The following is a 14,907-nucleotide window of genomic DNA, read 5'->3' as shown; positions in this document are numbered from 1 at the left end:
GCATCGAACAATTGTCAAGCAATTGGTATTACTGTTAAGCCACCGTTGGTAAAGGTTTACTTACCTCACACGTAGGTAAATTATCAATAAGCCTAGCGTTTAATAACGGCGTTTATTTTGCCGAAACGATAAAAACGAGTCGTCTAATCTTAGTATTAAGCCAAGTAATAAAGTAAAAAGTAGATATTATTATTGAGCCATGCTCAAGCTCTTAACAAACAATGCTTCTTTATTTCATGACTTTCGACATTACATTGAATAACAATGACACAAACAGTAATGAAATATTGAAGTACTGACACAACGCAATCTGCTGTAAAAGTTATAAAAAAGTGCTAAAAAAATGCTTTACGTCTGCTGTTCAGTCAGACAGTTAGGTAGAACTAACCGGTTCAAAAAGCGTTCGTCGTTTGTATGAGTTTTACGTAAGACTAGCTCAGAAACTGTTGAACATTTCTATCGAGTCCTATTGTTTTTTTTTTAGTTCTTTTTCTTAGACACATGTCCATCAGCAACTATGTATGTGTGATATTTAAAGAAGATGATTTCTGCTCCAAAGGCGATTATCCTGCCTTAATTTTACGACAATCAGCCACTCAGTTCTTTCATAGGATAGCATCATTTTTTGAGCACTATGCATAATCTACCTTGCCTAAATAGAAGCGATGCGAGATGCTACATTAGGTAGACTATGCTCGCGCCCTCCAGCGGTTCAGACGGGCACCCTTTTTTCGTGGACGCACGAGCCTTCGGTGCGCTCCTTTCAGTTCTCTTTCAACACGCAGAGACACAGGAATAGTTGTTTAAGTACTACCAGTTATTTTTCGCGGGAAAAAGCCGCCACTGCGGATGGCAGTCCGCCTAGCTTTCGTGCGACATGAGCTATACGATCTTCCTGGGCCTTTGTACGTTTTGGTATGATCTCACCTGAAAGAACTATGACCCGCATTCGCCACAGGACGAAAATCCTCGGCCTGATGAGATGTGACGGAACCATGCTGTATTAGCAGCTCGGTCTCGTAAAAAGCCGGCCGGTGTTATGGGACTGTTCTAATAATCGTCTACGCACGGCACAGATGGCCCCGTCTCTGTATCCTTCCATTGCCGGCCTCAATTCGTTGTTTCAGGTGTTGACACTTAGCTTAAACAGCTGCGGTCATCAACGGTCAGGAAGAGAAAAGCAACGACCGCCGTAGTACTGACCTTTCCGACGAAAACAACGCGGGTAACAACAGCTAAAGCTAGATAGATGGATAAGTAAATTCTATAATTAGATGGGTTAACTCTAGGATTAGCTAGATACTTATACCTCGTGTAGTGTCCAAAAACAAAATTTGGTATACACATATTTTTTTCTATTGTGTCCTTTCTTTCCATGTATTTTTTGTTCACTATCGAGTACGTGAATCAATGCCATACTGTGAATGACACCGACATCCATACGACTGCAACAGGGAAGTGATGGGTGTATATGCTTTCACAGAATTGCGGAGCACTCCTGTACCGTTAAGGGGGCTTAGCCGGGGTGTGGAATTAACCGCAATTGCGTTATCGCCTGAATCACAGACAAATCGTACGGAACTTCTCGCCGACAATGGGCCCCTACAAGAATGAATGTTATTAGCTAGCCACTCTCAGATAACTTGTGTATGCGCATTTCTTCCTGATAGAATGACAGTTATCATTGTGATTAAATTCGGTCCCCAAGCATGAGGGATCCCATTGGTAGGACTAAAAGAAGTAACAATTCAAATTCATCCCAATTAGGCCGTATAGCACTTGAAAATATATTGAAAGTGACTGAATACGGATAATAACTGCTAATTGATAAAGAATTCCTCTCTGAAGTGGCCTTTTGCACAAAATGCAGACATTTTGTTTGAGTAACACATGAGTCTGCACGATTATGATCCGGAATGAGCGAACCAGATCTATCTAATTGGATACCATATCGCCGCGCCATACCGCCCATATCGCGATTCAGAATTCTGCCGCCTTGTCTCCCCTCATCGATGCTTCTTTATGTTACTATTATAACTATCCTTATTAATTAATGATTCTAGATGAAATTTGTACATCGTCCTAAGAGACTGTATCTCCCTGGCATTATTAAGTGAATAATATGTATATACTTTATTTTCGGTGAAATGGAAACGGCACACGTTTCGCTTCACATATAAGCATGGCAGTTGGTAGGAGAAGGAGATACGGATGGATATTAGGACTCAGAAAAATAGAAAGCAGCAAAATCATTACTACTGGTAGAGAAAATGAACTTTTCTGATACCATGTAATATCACTAACTTTTAGTCAGCCCAGTGCTTTGTGGGTTATAGTCACATGATTGGTATTAAATGAGGGGAATAGACTACGGAACGGCCTTCGCGAAACAGGCTCTTTTAACACATTTTGTGTAGCATCTGTCCGTAGTCTGCACAATCTGAGTTTGTATAATATTCTTGAATTCATGATGTAATATAACTCTCTCTTTTTTACCTAACATATTTACCTAAATTATTGTTGTTATTATATGAAATAGTATTGAACCAGTTCCGAACTATATGAAGGCTTCGTAGTACCTGCTGAACCAACCTAACTCTTGGTACCTTTCAGTCGTATCAGTCTCGGAGCAGACTTTGGAAACGAGTCATTTCTATTTGTTCGATTAGTATGCAATAGTAGTTTTCAATGAAACTCGTTCTTTGGGATTCGTCGTATGCTGTGGTCCCAGGGGGTAATGAGAACAGCTGGTAAGATGGCGTAATCTATCTTAGCACAATAGATTTTTCATCCGTTCAGTGTTTTCCGTTTTATGTCTGGTGTCGCTGATAAGCATTCTATCAGGCAGCTAGTTGGAACGGTAGTTAGAAAACGCAGTCTGTCTATACCCAGCTTCGAACCTAGACTACAGCATGTCTCAAACGTTGTAAGGCAAATAACTCACGTTATAAGGTACCCACTAGGTTATCACGAAGAGCCTGCAGTCACCTAACTAAAACAACTTATAGCATCGATGGTAATTTTTTTTTTATTCAGCTATCTTCAAAATTAACACACAACCGATAACAATGGAGATAGTGTGAACTAAGATAGCAAGAAAATGGTCTAGCTGATTCGTTCCATAGACTATGCTTACACATTGAACCGCATTTGAATTTCTATTAGGCAAAATTTGTAAAGGGAAGATAGGCGTAAATTTTGGACTCGTCCAAGATGGTTACAGTATTGATTCTAAACCTTCATTAAATCACTTCATAGGCAATCAGTGAAAAATACAAAACTGTTTTTCGTTGAACTCAGAGTTATACTCATAACCTGGCTGAAGATTACCATTTAAAAACTGAAATTAGTAACGTAGGCAAGGACAAATATGATGTTAATTCATCGTAGACGACGATTTCAGTAGACACTGTCAACCAGAAGTGTACTAAGGCCAAGTTGGCCACTTTCTTGAAGACAATTATCCGTAGAAAGTGTAGTGGTCTCATCTGCTCTACCGTAACCTAGACGTCGCACGGTATTATAAAGCCTTCTTCAGCGTTAGGTCGTTCTGACGGTTTTTAGCTGGCTTCAAATAGCCTCATTTAATAGCGTAGGGTTTCAATTCTTCGCTAGTACCTGTCCATAGAATGAACGTTATTAAGGTCACTGCCCTCATTTGTTTTTTTTTTTTTACTTACCTATTCATGCTATTTGAAATACTCGATCTGACTTATCTCGAGGAACTAACCGTGACATTCGGCAAAAACAGAGCCGTAAATGAATCACACATACTGTTCGTATCGTTGTTATATATTAACGTGTAAAGAATTCACGATATTTCACCTTAACCACGTGCCCGTTTAATCTCTAGAATAAGGAAACAAAGTTGTTCCATCATGAGGATGAATCAGCTAAATTGGTTCCGTTAGATCTCGAGAAGAAAAAAGGAAACCCTAGGTTAGTTCTTGGGTATAGCGCTATATCCACTAAAGCGCTGTTTTTTTATACAAAGGTCTATATCGTCATTTATTACGCCTACTGGCATATTTGAGCTGTCATTGGTACGACTCACAAAGCTCTCCCTACAAGCTGACAGATTTTCGAAAAAAAAAAAAAAAATAAAAAAAAACAGTCTCTTGGCCTGGTCCAAGGCCTCTAACAGGAATTTTACTGAATTTAGATAACAAGTTCAGTGAGACCGATACCTTAGTTTTCTTTAACACAGCTCAATTTCAAGCGTCCCTGTTACAATATTACAATGTTTTACAATAGCCTTAGCTTGCAGTTATAATTTTTGAATATGTATGGGGCATGTGACGCGATAAGCTGGCCGCGTTGGCAAGAGAGCAAATTGAGAAGTACGGAGATGGGACTGATTCGAAACTTAATCTATGAAGAACAGAGCAACGAATAGCCAGTGCAGATAGTTAGCTACTATAAAAATAGACTCCAAAATAGTGCCGCTGTCTCTTTATCTCGTTTCATCGTTGCTTTCTATCCAGCACTTAAATTCAACGCACGTTCCCGTCTGACTCAAAATTGCCTAGATGTATTTCTTGTTTGTATCTGTAAGCGTTTTATTACGGGAACTTTAAATAAACTAACAGAAGCTAGAGACATCAACAAGCAATTTTCCCAACGTTCTCAATAATAATAATGTACATATCTCAGATACAAAAATCGAAAGATTAAAACACATTTTTCAAAGCTAATTGAGATGTGCGTTCAATCTCGTTCCCACTAAATTCGATAATAAGGATCTTAGCCTGATTTCAGTCAACAACTGGGGTGACCCCGAAAGGTCACAAGAGATATTTTTCGTCATTCTGTATTGTATGCCGTTGTCGAGTGGGCTTCTCCAAGTAATTGGCCATATCAATTCTAGGTCCTCTCTGAAGTAGGTTTTTACATCTTTGAATAGAAAAGAGAGCGAAGGGTCGCTTATTTGGCCGTATCGATACCGATCAATAGTAACTTCTGGCGAAGTAAGTGGATGCCTTTAAAACAGTATAGGCGTGCTCCGATAGGAAGAACGCTTTTGCCGTAATCAGCATCGATGCCTTTCCAAACCTATGCTAAGTGCGATCGATATAGGTCGGAAGCATCGTGGCAGTGTAATCGCTTTAGTGAAATTCCTCTCCTAACCTAAACTTGTACCTATAGAGGATAATTCCTTCTTGTGGGGCTATTTCTAGGGCTACTCTGTTTGAATAATAAGAGCGTCTATGAGGACTCTCATCCATGTTGCAATTTGCCTTAAAGCGTCGTTCAGTTGTTTCGTTGGCGTCATTCGGCCCTGTTCTGCTCCTTGCCCCTGGTGTGCCTGTTAGCCTGTTATCGTTGCTGCCCCACAAGCCAATTCGCTAGGCTCTGTCGGTGTGTTCTGTTGCGTTGCTACGGATCGTTATCGTGATTTTCCTGAAGACATTATTACTGGTCCAAGTCGTGGTCGACTTATGAAATAATTTATTTTTGTTATCTGTCCATTTTGGTTAGACCTCTAGGACTCTGCTCCGTTGGTAATCTTCCCAGCTTCCCTCTGGGCCGGTCTGCCCACTATACGGGAAAACGGCTGCATCACAAAGCCATTAGCACTTAACAACAGTCTGCTAGACTCGTTCGCATGCGCTCGACGGCTCTTCCGACGCGTCATCGCTAGTATTATACGATATGGCATGCCTTTTACCAACATTTTTCCTATGATAGATCTATGCCAACGTCATAGTGTAGGCGGCTTCATTCTACTTTAGCAACGTTAGCGATCAGCTGATTTTTATGTGCATCGCGGGTGTGTATATATATATGTATATATATATATAGACGCTGTTTTCGGAATACACCCCAATAAGGCCGACCGTCAGCCGAGCTTTAAAGGACAAACGTGAATTAAATTGACTTTGGCCTAAGCCTTAATATGATTTGTGATTAATAAAGTCGGCTGACCTATCTGCTCCGCTTCATCATCGCATCGTTTCATAGCCAAATCCAGACGCTCAATAGAAGGTTTTCGCAACTTTTACTTAAAAATATCCATTTTATATACAGATGCAGACTTATTGAACTCGTCGAGACCTGTTGGTTAGGTCGCTGGTTGGTTGGCGTCAAGAGAGATTTACCCATATATCACATTGTGCTAAGTTTTCGTCTATGAGGCGGCACTTTCAACCCTAAAACTAAAGTTTAGATATAAGAACATGTTTTACATTTCGATTGGTACCAAGTTACGTAGATGAAACTTGTACCAATGTAAAAAACTTTTATACAGTCTTATGTAAGCAGAAAAGCTAGTACATTTGACTTTTGACCATTTTCAGGCCAAAGTAATCCTTTCAGATAATAGGAAAATGTGTTTCATTTGATTCAACTCGTCAGGATCTATCCACCGGTGTAGGGAGTCGGCGTCAAAAAAGTGAAACAAATATTTATATACCTCAGAAAGTCGTCAGTTGCCATATTATGTGTATAATGAAATTGTAAAAAAAAAAAAAAAAAACCTTGCTCGACCACACTCGAATCGAGGTTATCGGTCTGAAACGTAGATTGATACTAGATTATGTGGGGCAATTTCAATCTGTAAATGCACGTGTGAAAGTGAACGAATCTAACCCATAGGTGTTATTATAACGCAAGAGATGTAGAACAAATATTTCGGGTCGGATCAATTAACACAATGGCACAAAGTAAGAGACTACTTTTCTAATAAATATGTTTATGCCAAACCTGCAATCGGGTAAACACTACGAACTTGTCTTCTGTTTACATTTGTAAATAACCGCCACACAGAAAGCCTGATTATATGGCGCCGGTAAGAAAGACCAGTGTCCGCAACGAAGCTCCCTGAGCTACCTATGTATTCGGCTATATATAGCGTGATTATGAGTTCACAAAACTTTCAGAGTCTGAATCAAATAACCCTTTAAAGAAAAATGTAGGCTAATGTACAGGCCATTTATTGTAACTAGCGATGCAGACGGACTACACTACGACCATGCTGGCCTTTGATCCGTTCGTTTACCTCTCGTTACATACATAAAATATGAAGAGCTAGGCGACGCATGCTGCACCAGTCTCTGTATACATGCTACGAGTGTTACAGGGTTGGCCGAAATGGCGATGCACACAGGGACGTGGCCATTATGGAAGTCTCTGCGTTGGGCGCATGGAAGGAGACGGAAATAATAGTAATATAATGCTTTGTGACAGATAGCTTCATCTGTTTATTTCGTTGAATAGTACTGCAAAATCTAGATAATGACAGCTCTCCGGGTCAGGGATTCATAAATGCCGGCTCCGGTAGGAGGAATCGCAGACTTTTAGATTAGAACATCAAACTGGCAATAGCTACGTACTGTTGCTTGCTTGCTTGCTTACTGTACACTTCCCCTCTTCACCATGCTATGACAAAAAATACACCTGACCAAAAAGAAACAATGAAAAGAGATTGTACGGAAAAGGCTATCCCTGATTAATAGGTACTCAAGGATTTCAAGTTTCCCTTTCCATAGATGTTAGCCAGTATATGGCTTTTCGTTACTTATTGTCGATGTTGACAAACCTATTGACAAGCTTTTCTAACTATTTCTTTTTAAGTAAGATCCGGTGACCAAAGTTAGCCGAGTCCGTTTGAAAAATACTATTTTAAAGTACGCGCGTTCAGCCGTCTTCCCGACTACAATTAACTACTAATACGTAATGTATGGTATCAAAATGTTAAGGAATATGAGTTCACTGATAACAAACATCACTCAGCGCGTCGGAATACAGGGTGTATCATAGATTACCAAATGGTACCCTAGCGGCTCCTACATGTATGGATTAATAAAGCGGATTTTCATATCACAGGTTCTCTTACTGCTACCGTGGCACTCTGTTTTGTTCGCGTGTAAGGATTTCTTTTTTGTATGGCTCCGTCCTATCTGCTTTGCATATTATGGTAGTCACCATTAGAGGCGTTTGACGTCGACTCAGGCCCAGGGAGATATTTAATTCAGCAGCACTTCATATACGTTCGTTGTTATTGATAACCACGTGTCGCTATATGCAGAACTGAATTTGGATTGAAAGGCAAGTATAGGTGAGGTCGAACAATCTACTTGTATCAGCATATTGGACGGTACAAAGAAAATGTATTAAAAAGGGTTTTCCAGTTGTCTGATGGAGACGACATACGGCCAGTGATGTTCTTGAGAGCAGAGTGTACTAGAAAACGAAATTGTATTTAAACTCTTTTGTTTTGGTTTAATGAACGCCTCAATTTAGATCAGCAGTTTTACACAACAGTAGCGATAATTTGTCTATTCAGTGTGATTGGTAGAATGCACGTTTGATAGTTTGCCTATGAATATGCCTTTTCCTAAAGGCAGGGCAAGAAAAAGAATAAAAAAGAAAAAAAAAGGTACGAGCGCCACCTTCCATCCTACAGGCTTGACAGGACGAAGAATTACATTGCATTTTAAATAGGGAGGGGGGGAGGGGTAATCGAGCAGCTTGATCCATATGTATACTACAATGACTTTGGTACTACTGGTCCGTTAGTGTTTCTTGCACTGCACCTATTTACCAGCAGGACAGCTCATCTCTTGAACCGTAGGAAAGTGGCCCGAACAGTGGCGTACCATGCGGGCAGACATAATTTCCCAGATGACGCAGTTTGAATGTAGGATTGTCGAGCGGAATCTCGTTTCATCATCGACTAAAAAATATATGCAGAGATTAGGTTCTGTGCGTCGTCCCTTAATAATACGCACCTAGGTTTCGTTTCACCGGTGACGGCGACCCATCGCGTACGGCGTAACCTTTGCCATGAAACGCGCGGTCACTTTTGTTACGAGCTAAGTTTCAGTGACAGGCTAAATATTTAGGATGTTCAGGCCACCTATTTATGAGTCGCTACATAGACCGGAAAGAAAGCAAAGTTAAGCGCAATTTTTGGCTTTACCCGATAGTTCCCGAAATCGTAGCATTGTCTCGATGGCAATATCGCCAAATACACTATAAAAAATCTGTAAAGCAGTCATGTGGACAGTTTACGAACGAAGTATGCCTGCCAGCCTAAACCGCATCTATACATATAGCTCGTTTACCGTTGTTGCTATGCTAACGGCATAAGGGCAAACAACATGCGGTCCTTCAGTTAGTCTGCGTTGTTAGAAATTAATGAACGAACGGTATTAATTTTCTACTAAGGCTTTACTTATATAAAGGAGTTTATTTAACTTATATAAACTTGTCGATTTTTTCCATGATAAAGTAGTTATTAAAGTGTCAAGGCGACCGAAATTTAATTAATTTGAAGCCAGTTAAATTTAAGTAATAATTAAATTGTTGGCAGTTACTACCATGCAGGTGAGTGCGTAGCAAGTTAATTGATTTGGTATAGTAGCTAATCGAAGAAACAGTGCGCTGTCGCTGTCTAGCCATACAATAGCATGCATGTTTCTTTAGTCGACCACAAATATCGAATATATTGGGCTAAAGTAGCGACCGACTAAATTGTAATTTTTTTTTTTTAATTATTTAAGATTAATAATATTATTAGACTAAAAATCTACTATTGCAATGGGTAGTCTTTTTCTATCTTTCTAATACCGTTATAACCACACCACTCCAGAACTTCTATGATTTCTGAACGATAAATTGTCACAAGTGGCTTTTGTATTCCTCCATTGAAACAAAATTAATGCTATTAAAGAAGTTCTGCAGAAATCGAAACGGATAATGGTCTGAGGGTATAAGATCCGGGGCTGTACGGCGGGTGCATTCAAGTTTCCCATCCAAGTTCCTCTAGTTTTTACCAGGTAGCTAAAGCTGAATATGGTCCAGCACTGTCAAGATAGAAGACGACGCTTTTTCTGCTCACTGGTTCCAGTCGATTTTTTTCAATGGCTTCTTCTAATCCTATTAGTTGTCGAGATTCGAATTGATCGTTTTTCTTGCAGCAGTAGCCCATAATGCACGATTCCTTTCCAGTCCCCCGCCCCCCGAACGCAAAGCGTTATCTCCTTTAACGTCAGTCTTAGCTTATCCATAGGTTGTGGAGCCCAGTTTGGACATAGTTATCCTTTGTGACTCACTTTTCATCACTCGTAATCAACCGCTAGAAACGGCTAGATTTTATTGCGTTGGAAATAAGGTCTTGTGAATCCTTTTGCGTCAATTTGCCTGGTATCGACATCTCGCCTATTTTAATAGGCGGTTTTCTTTAGATGATTTAAAACTCTTGGGTGGTGAATATCTAGCCCACGACGAGGAATGTAATCTACGTTGAAATTTTTAGGACGCAGGCAATAGAATTATGTTTGGGCCGCCTCTTCTGGTAATGTACCTGGAACAGCACACAAACACTTTTACAGGCTTCAGCAACGTTTGTGCGTTTATTGTAACCAATTGGAGGTTTCGCTCAGGCGCAAGATGGATACTTTTTCCACCAGCCAATGTACATATTGTTACAACGCATATCAGTAGTCTATACGCCTCAGACTTCGGTGATTGATTTAGCTAGATTTTTTTTAATTAAATCTCATTATTCTTAAGAGCGCGAAAACTTGTACTTTAATTCCTCTATTTTTCTAGACTAAGTACCCTTTTATTATTTACATTAAAAACATAAAGCTCCATTGTTTTGTTTTTTTTTTTGTTTATAAACGTGTATATGAAGAAAAATATGATCATTATAACGATGCCAGCGAAAAGAAAACGAATTGCGGGCAACAGATTCGGATGCAGCGGGTGGCTTCAGGAACTGGTTTCATAAGCGCCTGCCCGGGTTTGCTTGTTACGGACCAGTCTGGACTGGTTTTGGGCCGTAGACTAACATCGAATAACTTCAAGGCCCGTCGATTTGACTAATTTACGCCGCTCGAATCGACGGAGAGCTTGGACGGTCCTAAGACGCGTGTGAGGGTGGCACAGTCAGGTACTACAACGTGTATTCATTTTCATGTATTTTCGTAACTATGTGGCAGGAACATGTCGCACGGGTAAATCTTATAAGAGGCGAAAGTGGTGTCTCACCACTGTATAGGTACACATATATCAACTATAGAAGTTCATCAGGATATTGGTTATTTGAAACATTTGTTCGGTTTGCAGGGATATAGGGTTCGGATAAGAAATTGCAGAAAATGTATGCGAACAGAATATACATAAAACTGTATGCCTTGCAAACGACGCCTAATTTTAGACTAGGAAGACCCTAAGCTACTAAGCATCCTCGTATAATCCCCTTCACACCTAAAGGAAAAGCCATCTTTTAATTGAACACATATTGAAACCCCCGTTTCTACATAATTGGTTGACTGTAAACTATTTTTAGGAACGAGAATTATTGTTTTCGTGTGGCCATCAAACTTTTTATTACTAATGCATTGATATATATATATATATATATATATATATATATATAAATGCTTCCGCAGCTATGTAAACCGTCAAAAAGCCGATTTACATAGCTGCGGACCATCATCAAATCCTTGTAAAAGAAGAGTAGTAAAAAAAAAGCAGTACGAATATTCTAAAGCCGCTTCTAATGAATCAGCCACTCGAATATGGGACAGTTGAGCTTTCCGAGAGGATACTGTGACCCGTGCGTACAACAGCGCAGTTGAAAATGAGGCGATAAAAGGTTTCAAATCGTTGGAACCGAATTCGAACAATGTCGCGACTATCAATGACGGCAAAAAGATAACTCGATTAAAACCGAGGGTTTATAGAAGGGACCAAACAGAAGGGAGCAAACAGTGACGGTAAAATTCGAATCCATGGGTAAATAGCGCGAGGCCAGATTGTTCCAGAACAAAGGTACGCTGTTTAAGGGCCCTTATTTTGACTGCTTCGGGGGGTCAAATGCATGTGAACATTTCTTGCAGACCCAGCATCTATTTGCCTGTTTGGCTAAGCTCTATTTCGGTCAACGTTTCTACTGTCTCCGTATTGTTCTGTACACTCGACAGTCTTTCTCAATCTACAATAGTCATTGTCGATAAGACTTCAAAACAGCTTGTACACACACAAACGTGAGGAGAGCTCATGCTATGCACTGTTACCCAGCATGTTTCAAGGTGACCTAAAAGAAGGCTATTTCGGTATGGTACGAATGATAACAGTAAAGAAAAATGCCTCAAACGGAACCTCGCTTATCGACTGTTTTTTTTTCCCATTTAACCTGGTAGTCGATTGCGGCAAGTAGATGTGACGAAAATCATTTGACATTTTAATACTGAAATTGGATTTTCAAAAAAAAAAAAAAGTATTGACCATTTTTCCGGCTAGACTGGTCACAAGCAGATTTGTACCGTATATAATTAAGAGGCGTCATTGAGAAAAATGGCTAACAGATGCGCTGTGTAGCATTTGTTCTAGAAATTTTAATGCGAAGGATATTTCTCATTGTGGACTACACACGCATCACGATAGAGTTTCAGGTCAGGTTTGACCAGAGCTGGCTATAAAAGAAACTCGCAAGGGACGCAAGATAATTCGCTTGATCGTATTTCCATCAATGCAATTCTAAGAAAAGATAACAAGATCGGGCTAGTTCTTATTAAGAAGTTCATTACGGTAGACCGACTGACATACGATAGTAATGTGGAAATGTCAGTGGCAAAGGTATTGAAAACAGAATCGTGTGCTATAAGTTGCTGATGGTTGGCCAAGTGAGCGATCCGCGACAAATGATTCAAGAAAATTGACCGGAGCTAGTCGGCGCCATCCTCAACATAGAACACCACATATTGCTTATTATGATTTTTTGCCCAGAAACCACAGAAGATCCACAATGATATTGAAAGATTATAATGTTGTGAGAAAAATATTTGCTTTAATTTTGGGTTCACTTGGTCAGCACTTGTCGACCACCCAATATTATAGTATAGTAACCGAAAGTTTGATCTTTGCAACTATCGAACAGAACCAAGTTCAACTTACCAGGCGACAAAGATTGCACTAGTTCTAACCTGAGTTTCGTAATTTCTACAAGCTGTACTGACTGGACAGTACACACAGTTGGTCAATTACAAATCTGTTTTCGGGAAAACTCCATAGAAGAATGTTCCGTAAACTCTTTCACCGTATGTCCTGGATATTGCAATTAAAAAGTTTTAATTCTGTCTGTTGTTACCAAGAACATGGTATCCAGCAACCTACTCATCGGCTCGTTGGTCTAGGGGTATGATTCTCGCTTCGGGTGCGAGAGGTCCCGGGTTCAAATCCCGGACGAGCCCTAAGTAATTTTTTACTCCGCTTCACCGATAAAGCAACTTGAATCCAGGTTTAACAAGTCCTTTCTTCAAGCCTTACGGTAGGCAATAAACAAAAGCTACTTGACTTCAACGAATGTCTGTTCGATAGAAACTAAAAACGATTTACTTTGACGCATCTATGAATGTAATGTTTTATTAAGGTGCCGCAAGTACTTTCTCGATATCGCTTAATTTGCCCTAATGTATAGGATTATATAGGATCAAGGATTATGCCCTTATCAATGGTTAAAAAGGTAACCGTCACTTCTGCTTAGATAATTTCAGATTAACATTTTCTACTCCGACTCATTTATACGAACACCCAATCATAGAAGGTGTGACTACCCCCCCCCCCCCCCTTCCCAAAAGTCTTTTAATTTAGTTCGTTTTTAACTATAGTGTAAGAATAATGTAGCTTGTTAAATTCGTGCTCTGTAAAATATTTTTGTTTTTGAAATACAGTTTCGTGTCAACTACCCACAGCTTTCACGCCACAAAAGAAGGGCAGGCTACGCTGTAAAAGATCTGTCTTACTCAGTAGCTGTAGTTAGGCGGTAAACGCACATAAAAAACCATTGGAGATATGCTACTACCTAATTTAGGTTTATCTGACGTTCTCTGTCCCTTTTTTGAGAAGCTTAACTTACTTGAAATAAAATTGATTGAGAAAAAAAACGTTGAAAAACGGTAAAAATTCTATTTGAAAATGTTATTTGCAGCACATCACAAGCGCCTGTCAGCCGTTATCAATACATATGTAAACATATGATTTCTGATGTGGATTGTGGCAAATTTATTATACATTCATCGCGTGAACTAAATATAAGATATAAGACGTTCAGTGTGCCATTATTTTATGTTATAAATAAAAGTAAATTAATTTTATAGATATCTAGGTGTGCTCTTTTACGAAAGACACTAACTACAGTTAGACAAATGCGTTTCCGAACGTGTCATACTAATAACTGTGCCCATTTCTTACCGCTCGTGTTATAGTTCTTCACTATTGTTGGGCTAGAGCAAGGTGCTACGTACATAACTGACAAAAAGGCTCTGCTTCGCGTGTTCTGTCCAAGGATCAAGCTGTGCTTCGTTAATACCTCTTATATCACAACTCGTTAATGTCTAGTGAATGTTATCCACTATTGTCCTATTTACATCCTCTCAGTACATAACGATTTCATATTACTCTATATTTTCAGGTGTGACAGGTCATCATGACCCGAATTTTGCGTTCTTTCCTGAGTCTCTGGGTCTGTAAATTGTTGGGGAATATATAACTGTACTGTAGGACATTTGAACACGTGCTTCCGCGTTCAAGGGACAATGAAATTGATTGGAGATGTAAATTATTTGTTTATTTGCGGTAGAACTAAATTCACCTATTACCTAGTACGTGAACATTACATCCCAGTACGACGATCACGATTTTCTGGTAGCAACGCTGAACAAGAATTTTTAATAAATAAAAACAAAAAACCCATTGCACAATACTTTAATCACCCTGTAAGATGGCCATTTTAAAAAGCTAGCTTGTGGATGAGACCAAACAGGCTAATCTAGTAATGCCAGAATGAACCATACGAACCCTGTTGAAGTTTAACATATTCAATATTTCGTGTTCAAAAGCTTCGATGTTCTAAATCTTCCTTTGATGTCCTCAAGCATACGTTGGCACATTGCAACT

General features: G+C 39.6%; 1 non-coding gene across 1 annotated transcript; it reads left to right on the top strand.

Moving 5' to 3' along the window:
* Nucleotides 1-13,130: 13,130 nt before the first annotated feature.
* Nucleotides 13,131-13,202, top strand: TRNAP-CGG (transfer RNA proline (anticodon CGG)). Its single transcript has one exon. It is a non-coding gene; the product is annotated as a tRNA-Pro (tRNA).
* Nucleotides 13,203-14,907: the final 1,705 nt, after the last annotated feature.

This window comes from Varroa jacobsoni, unplaced genomic scaffold, assembly GCF_002532875.2.
Source record: "Varroa jacobsoni isolate VJ856 unplaced genomic scaffold, vjacob_1.0 scaffold_1194, whole genome shotgun sequence".
NCBI classification, from domain to species: Eukaryota; Metazoa; Arthropoda; class Arachnida; order Mesostigmata; family Varroidae; genus Varroa; species Varroa jacobsoni.
This window is presented reverse-complemented; position numbering and strand designations above follow the sequence as displayed.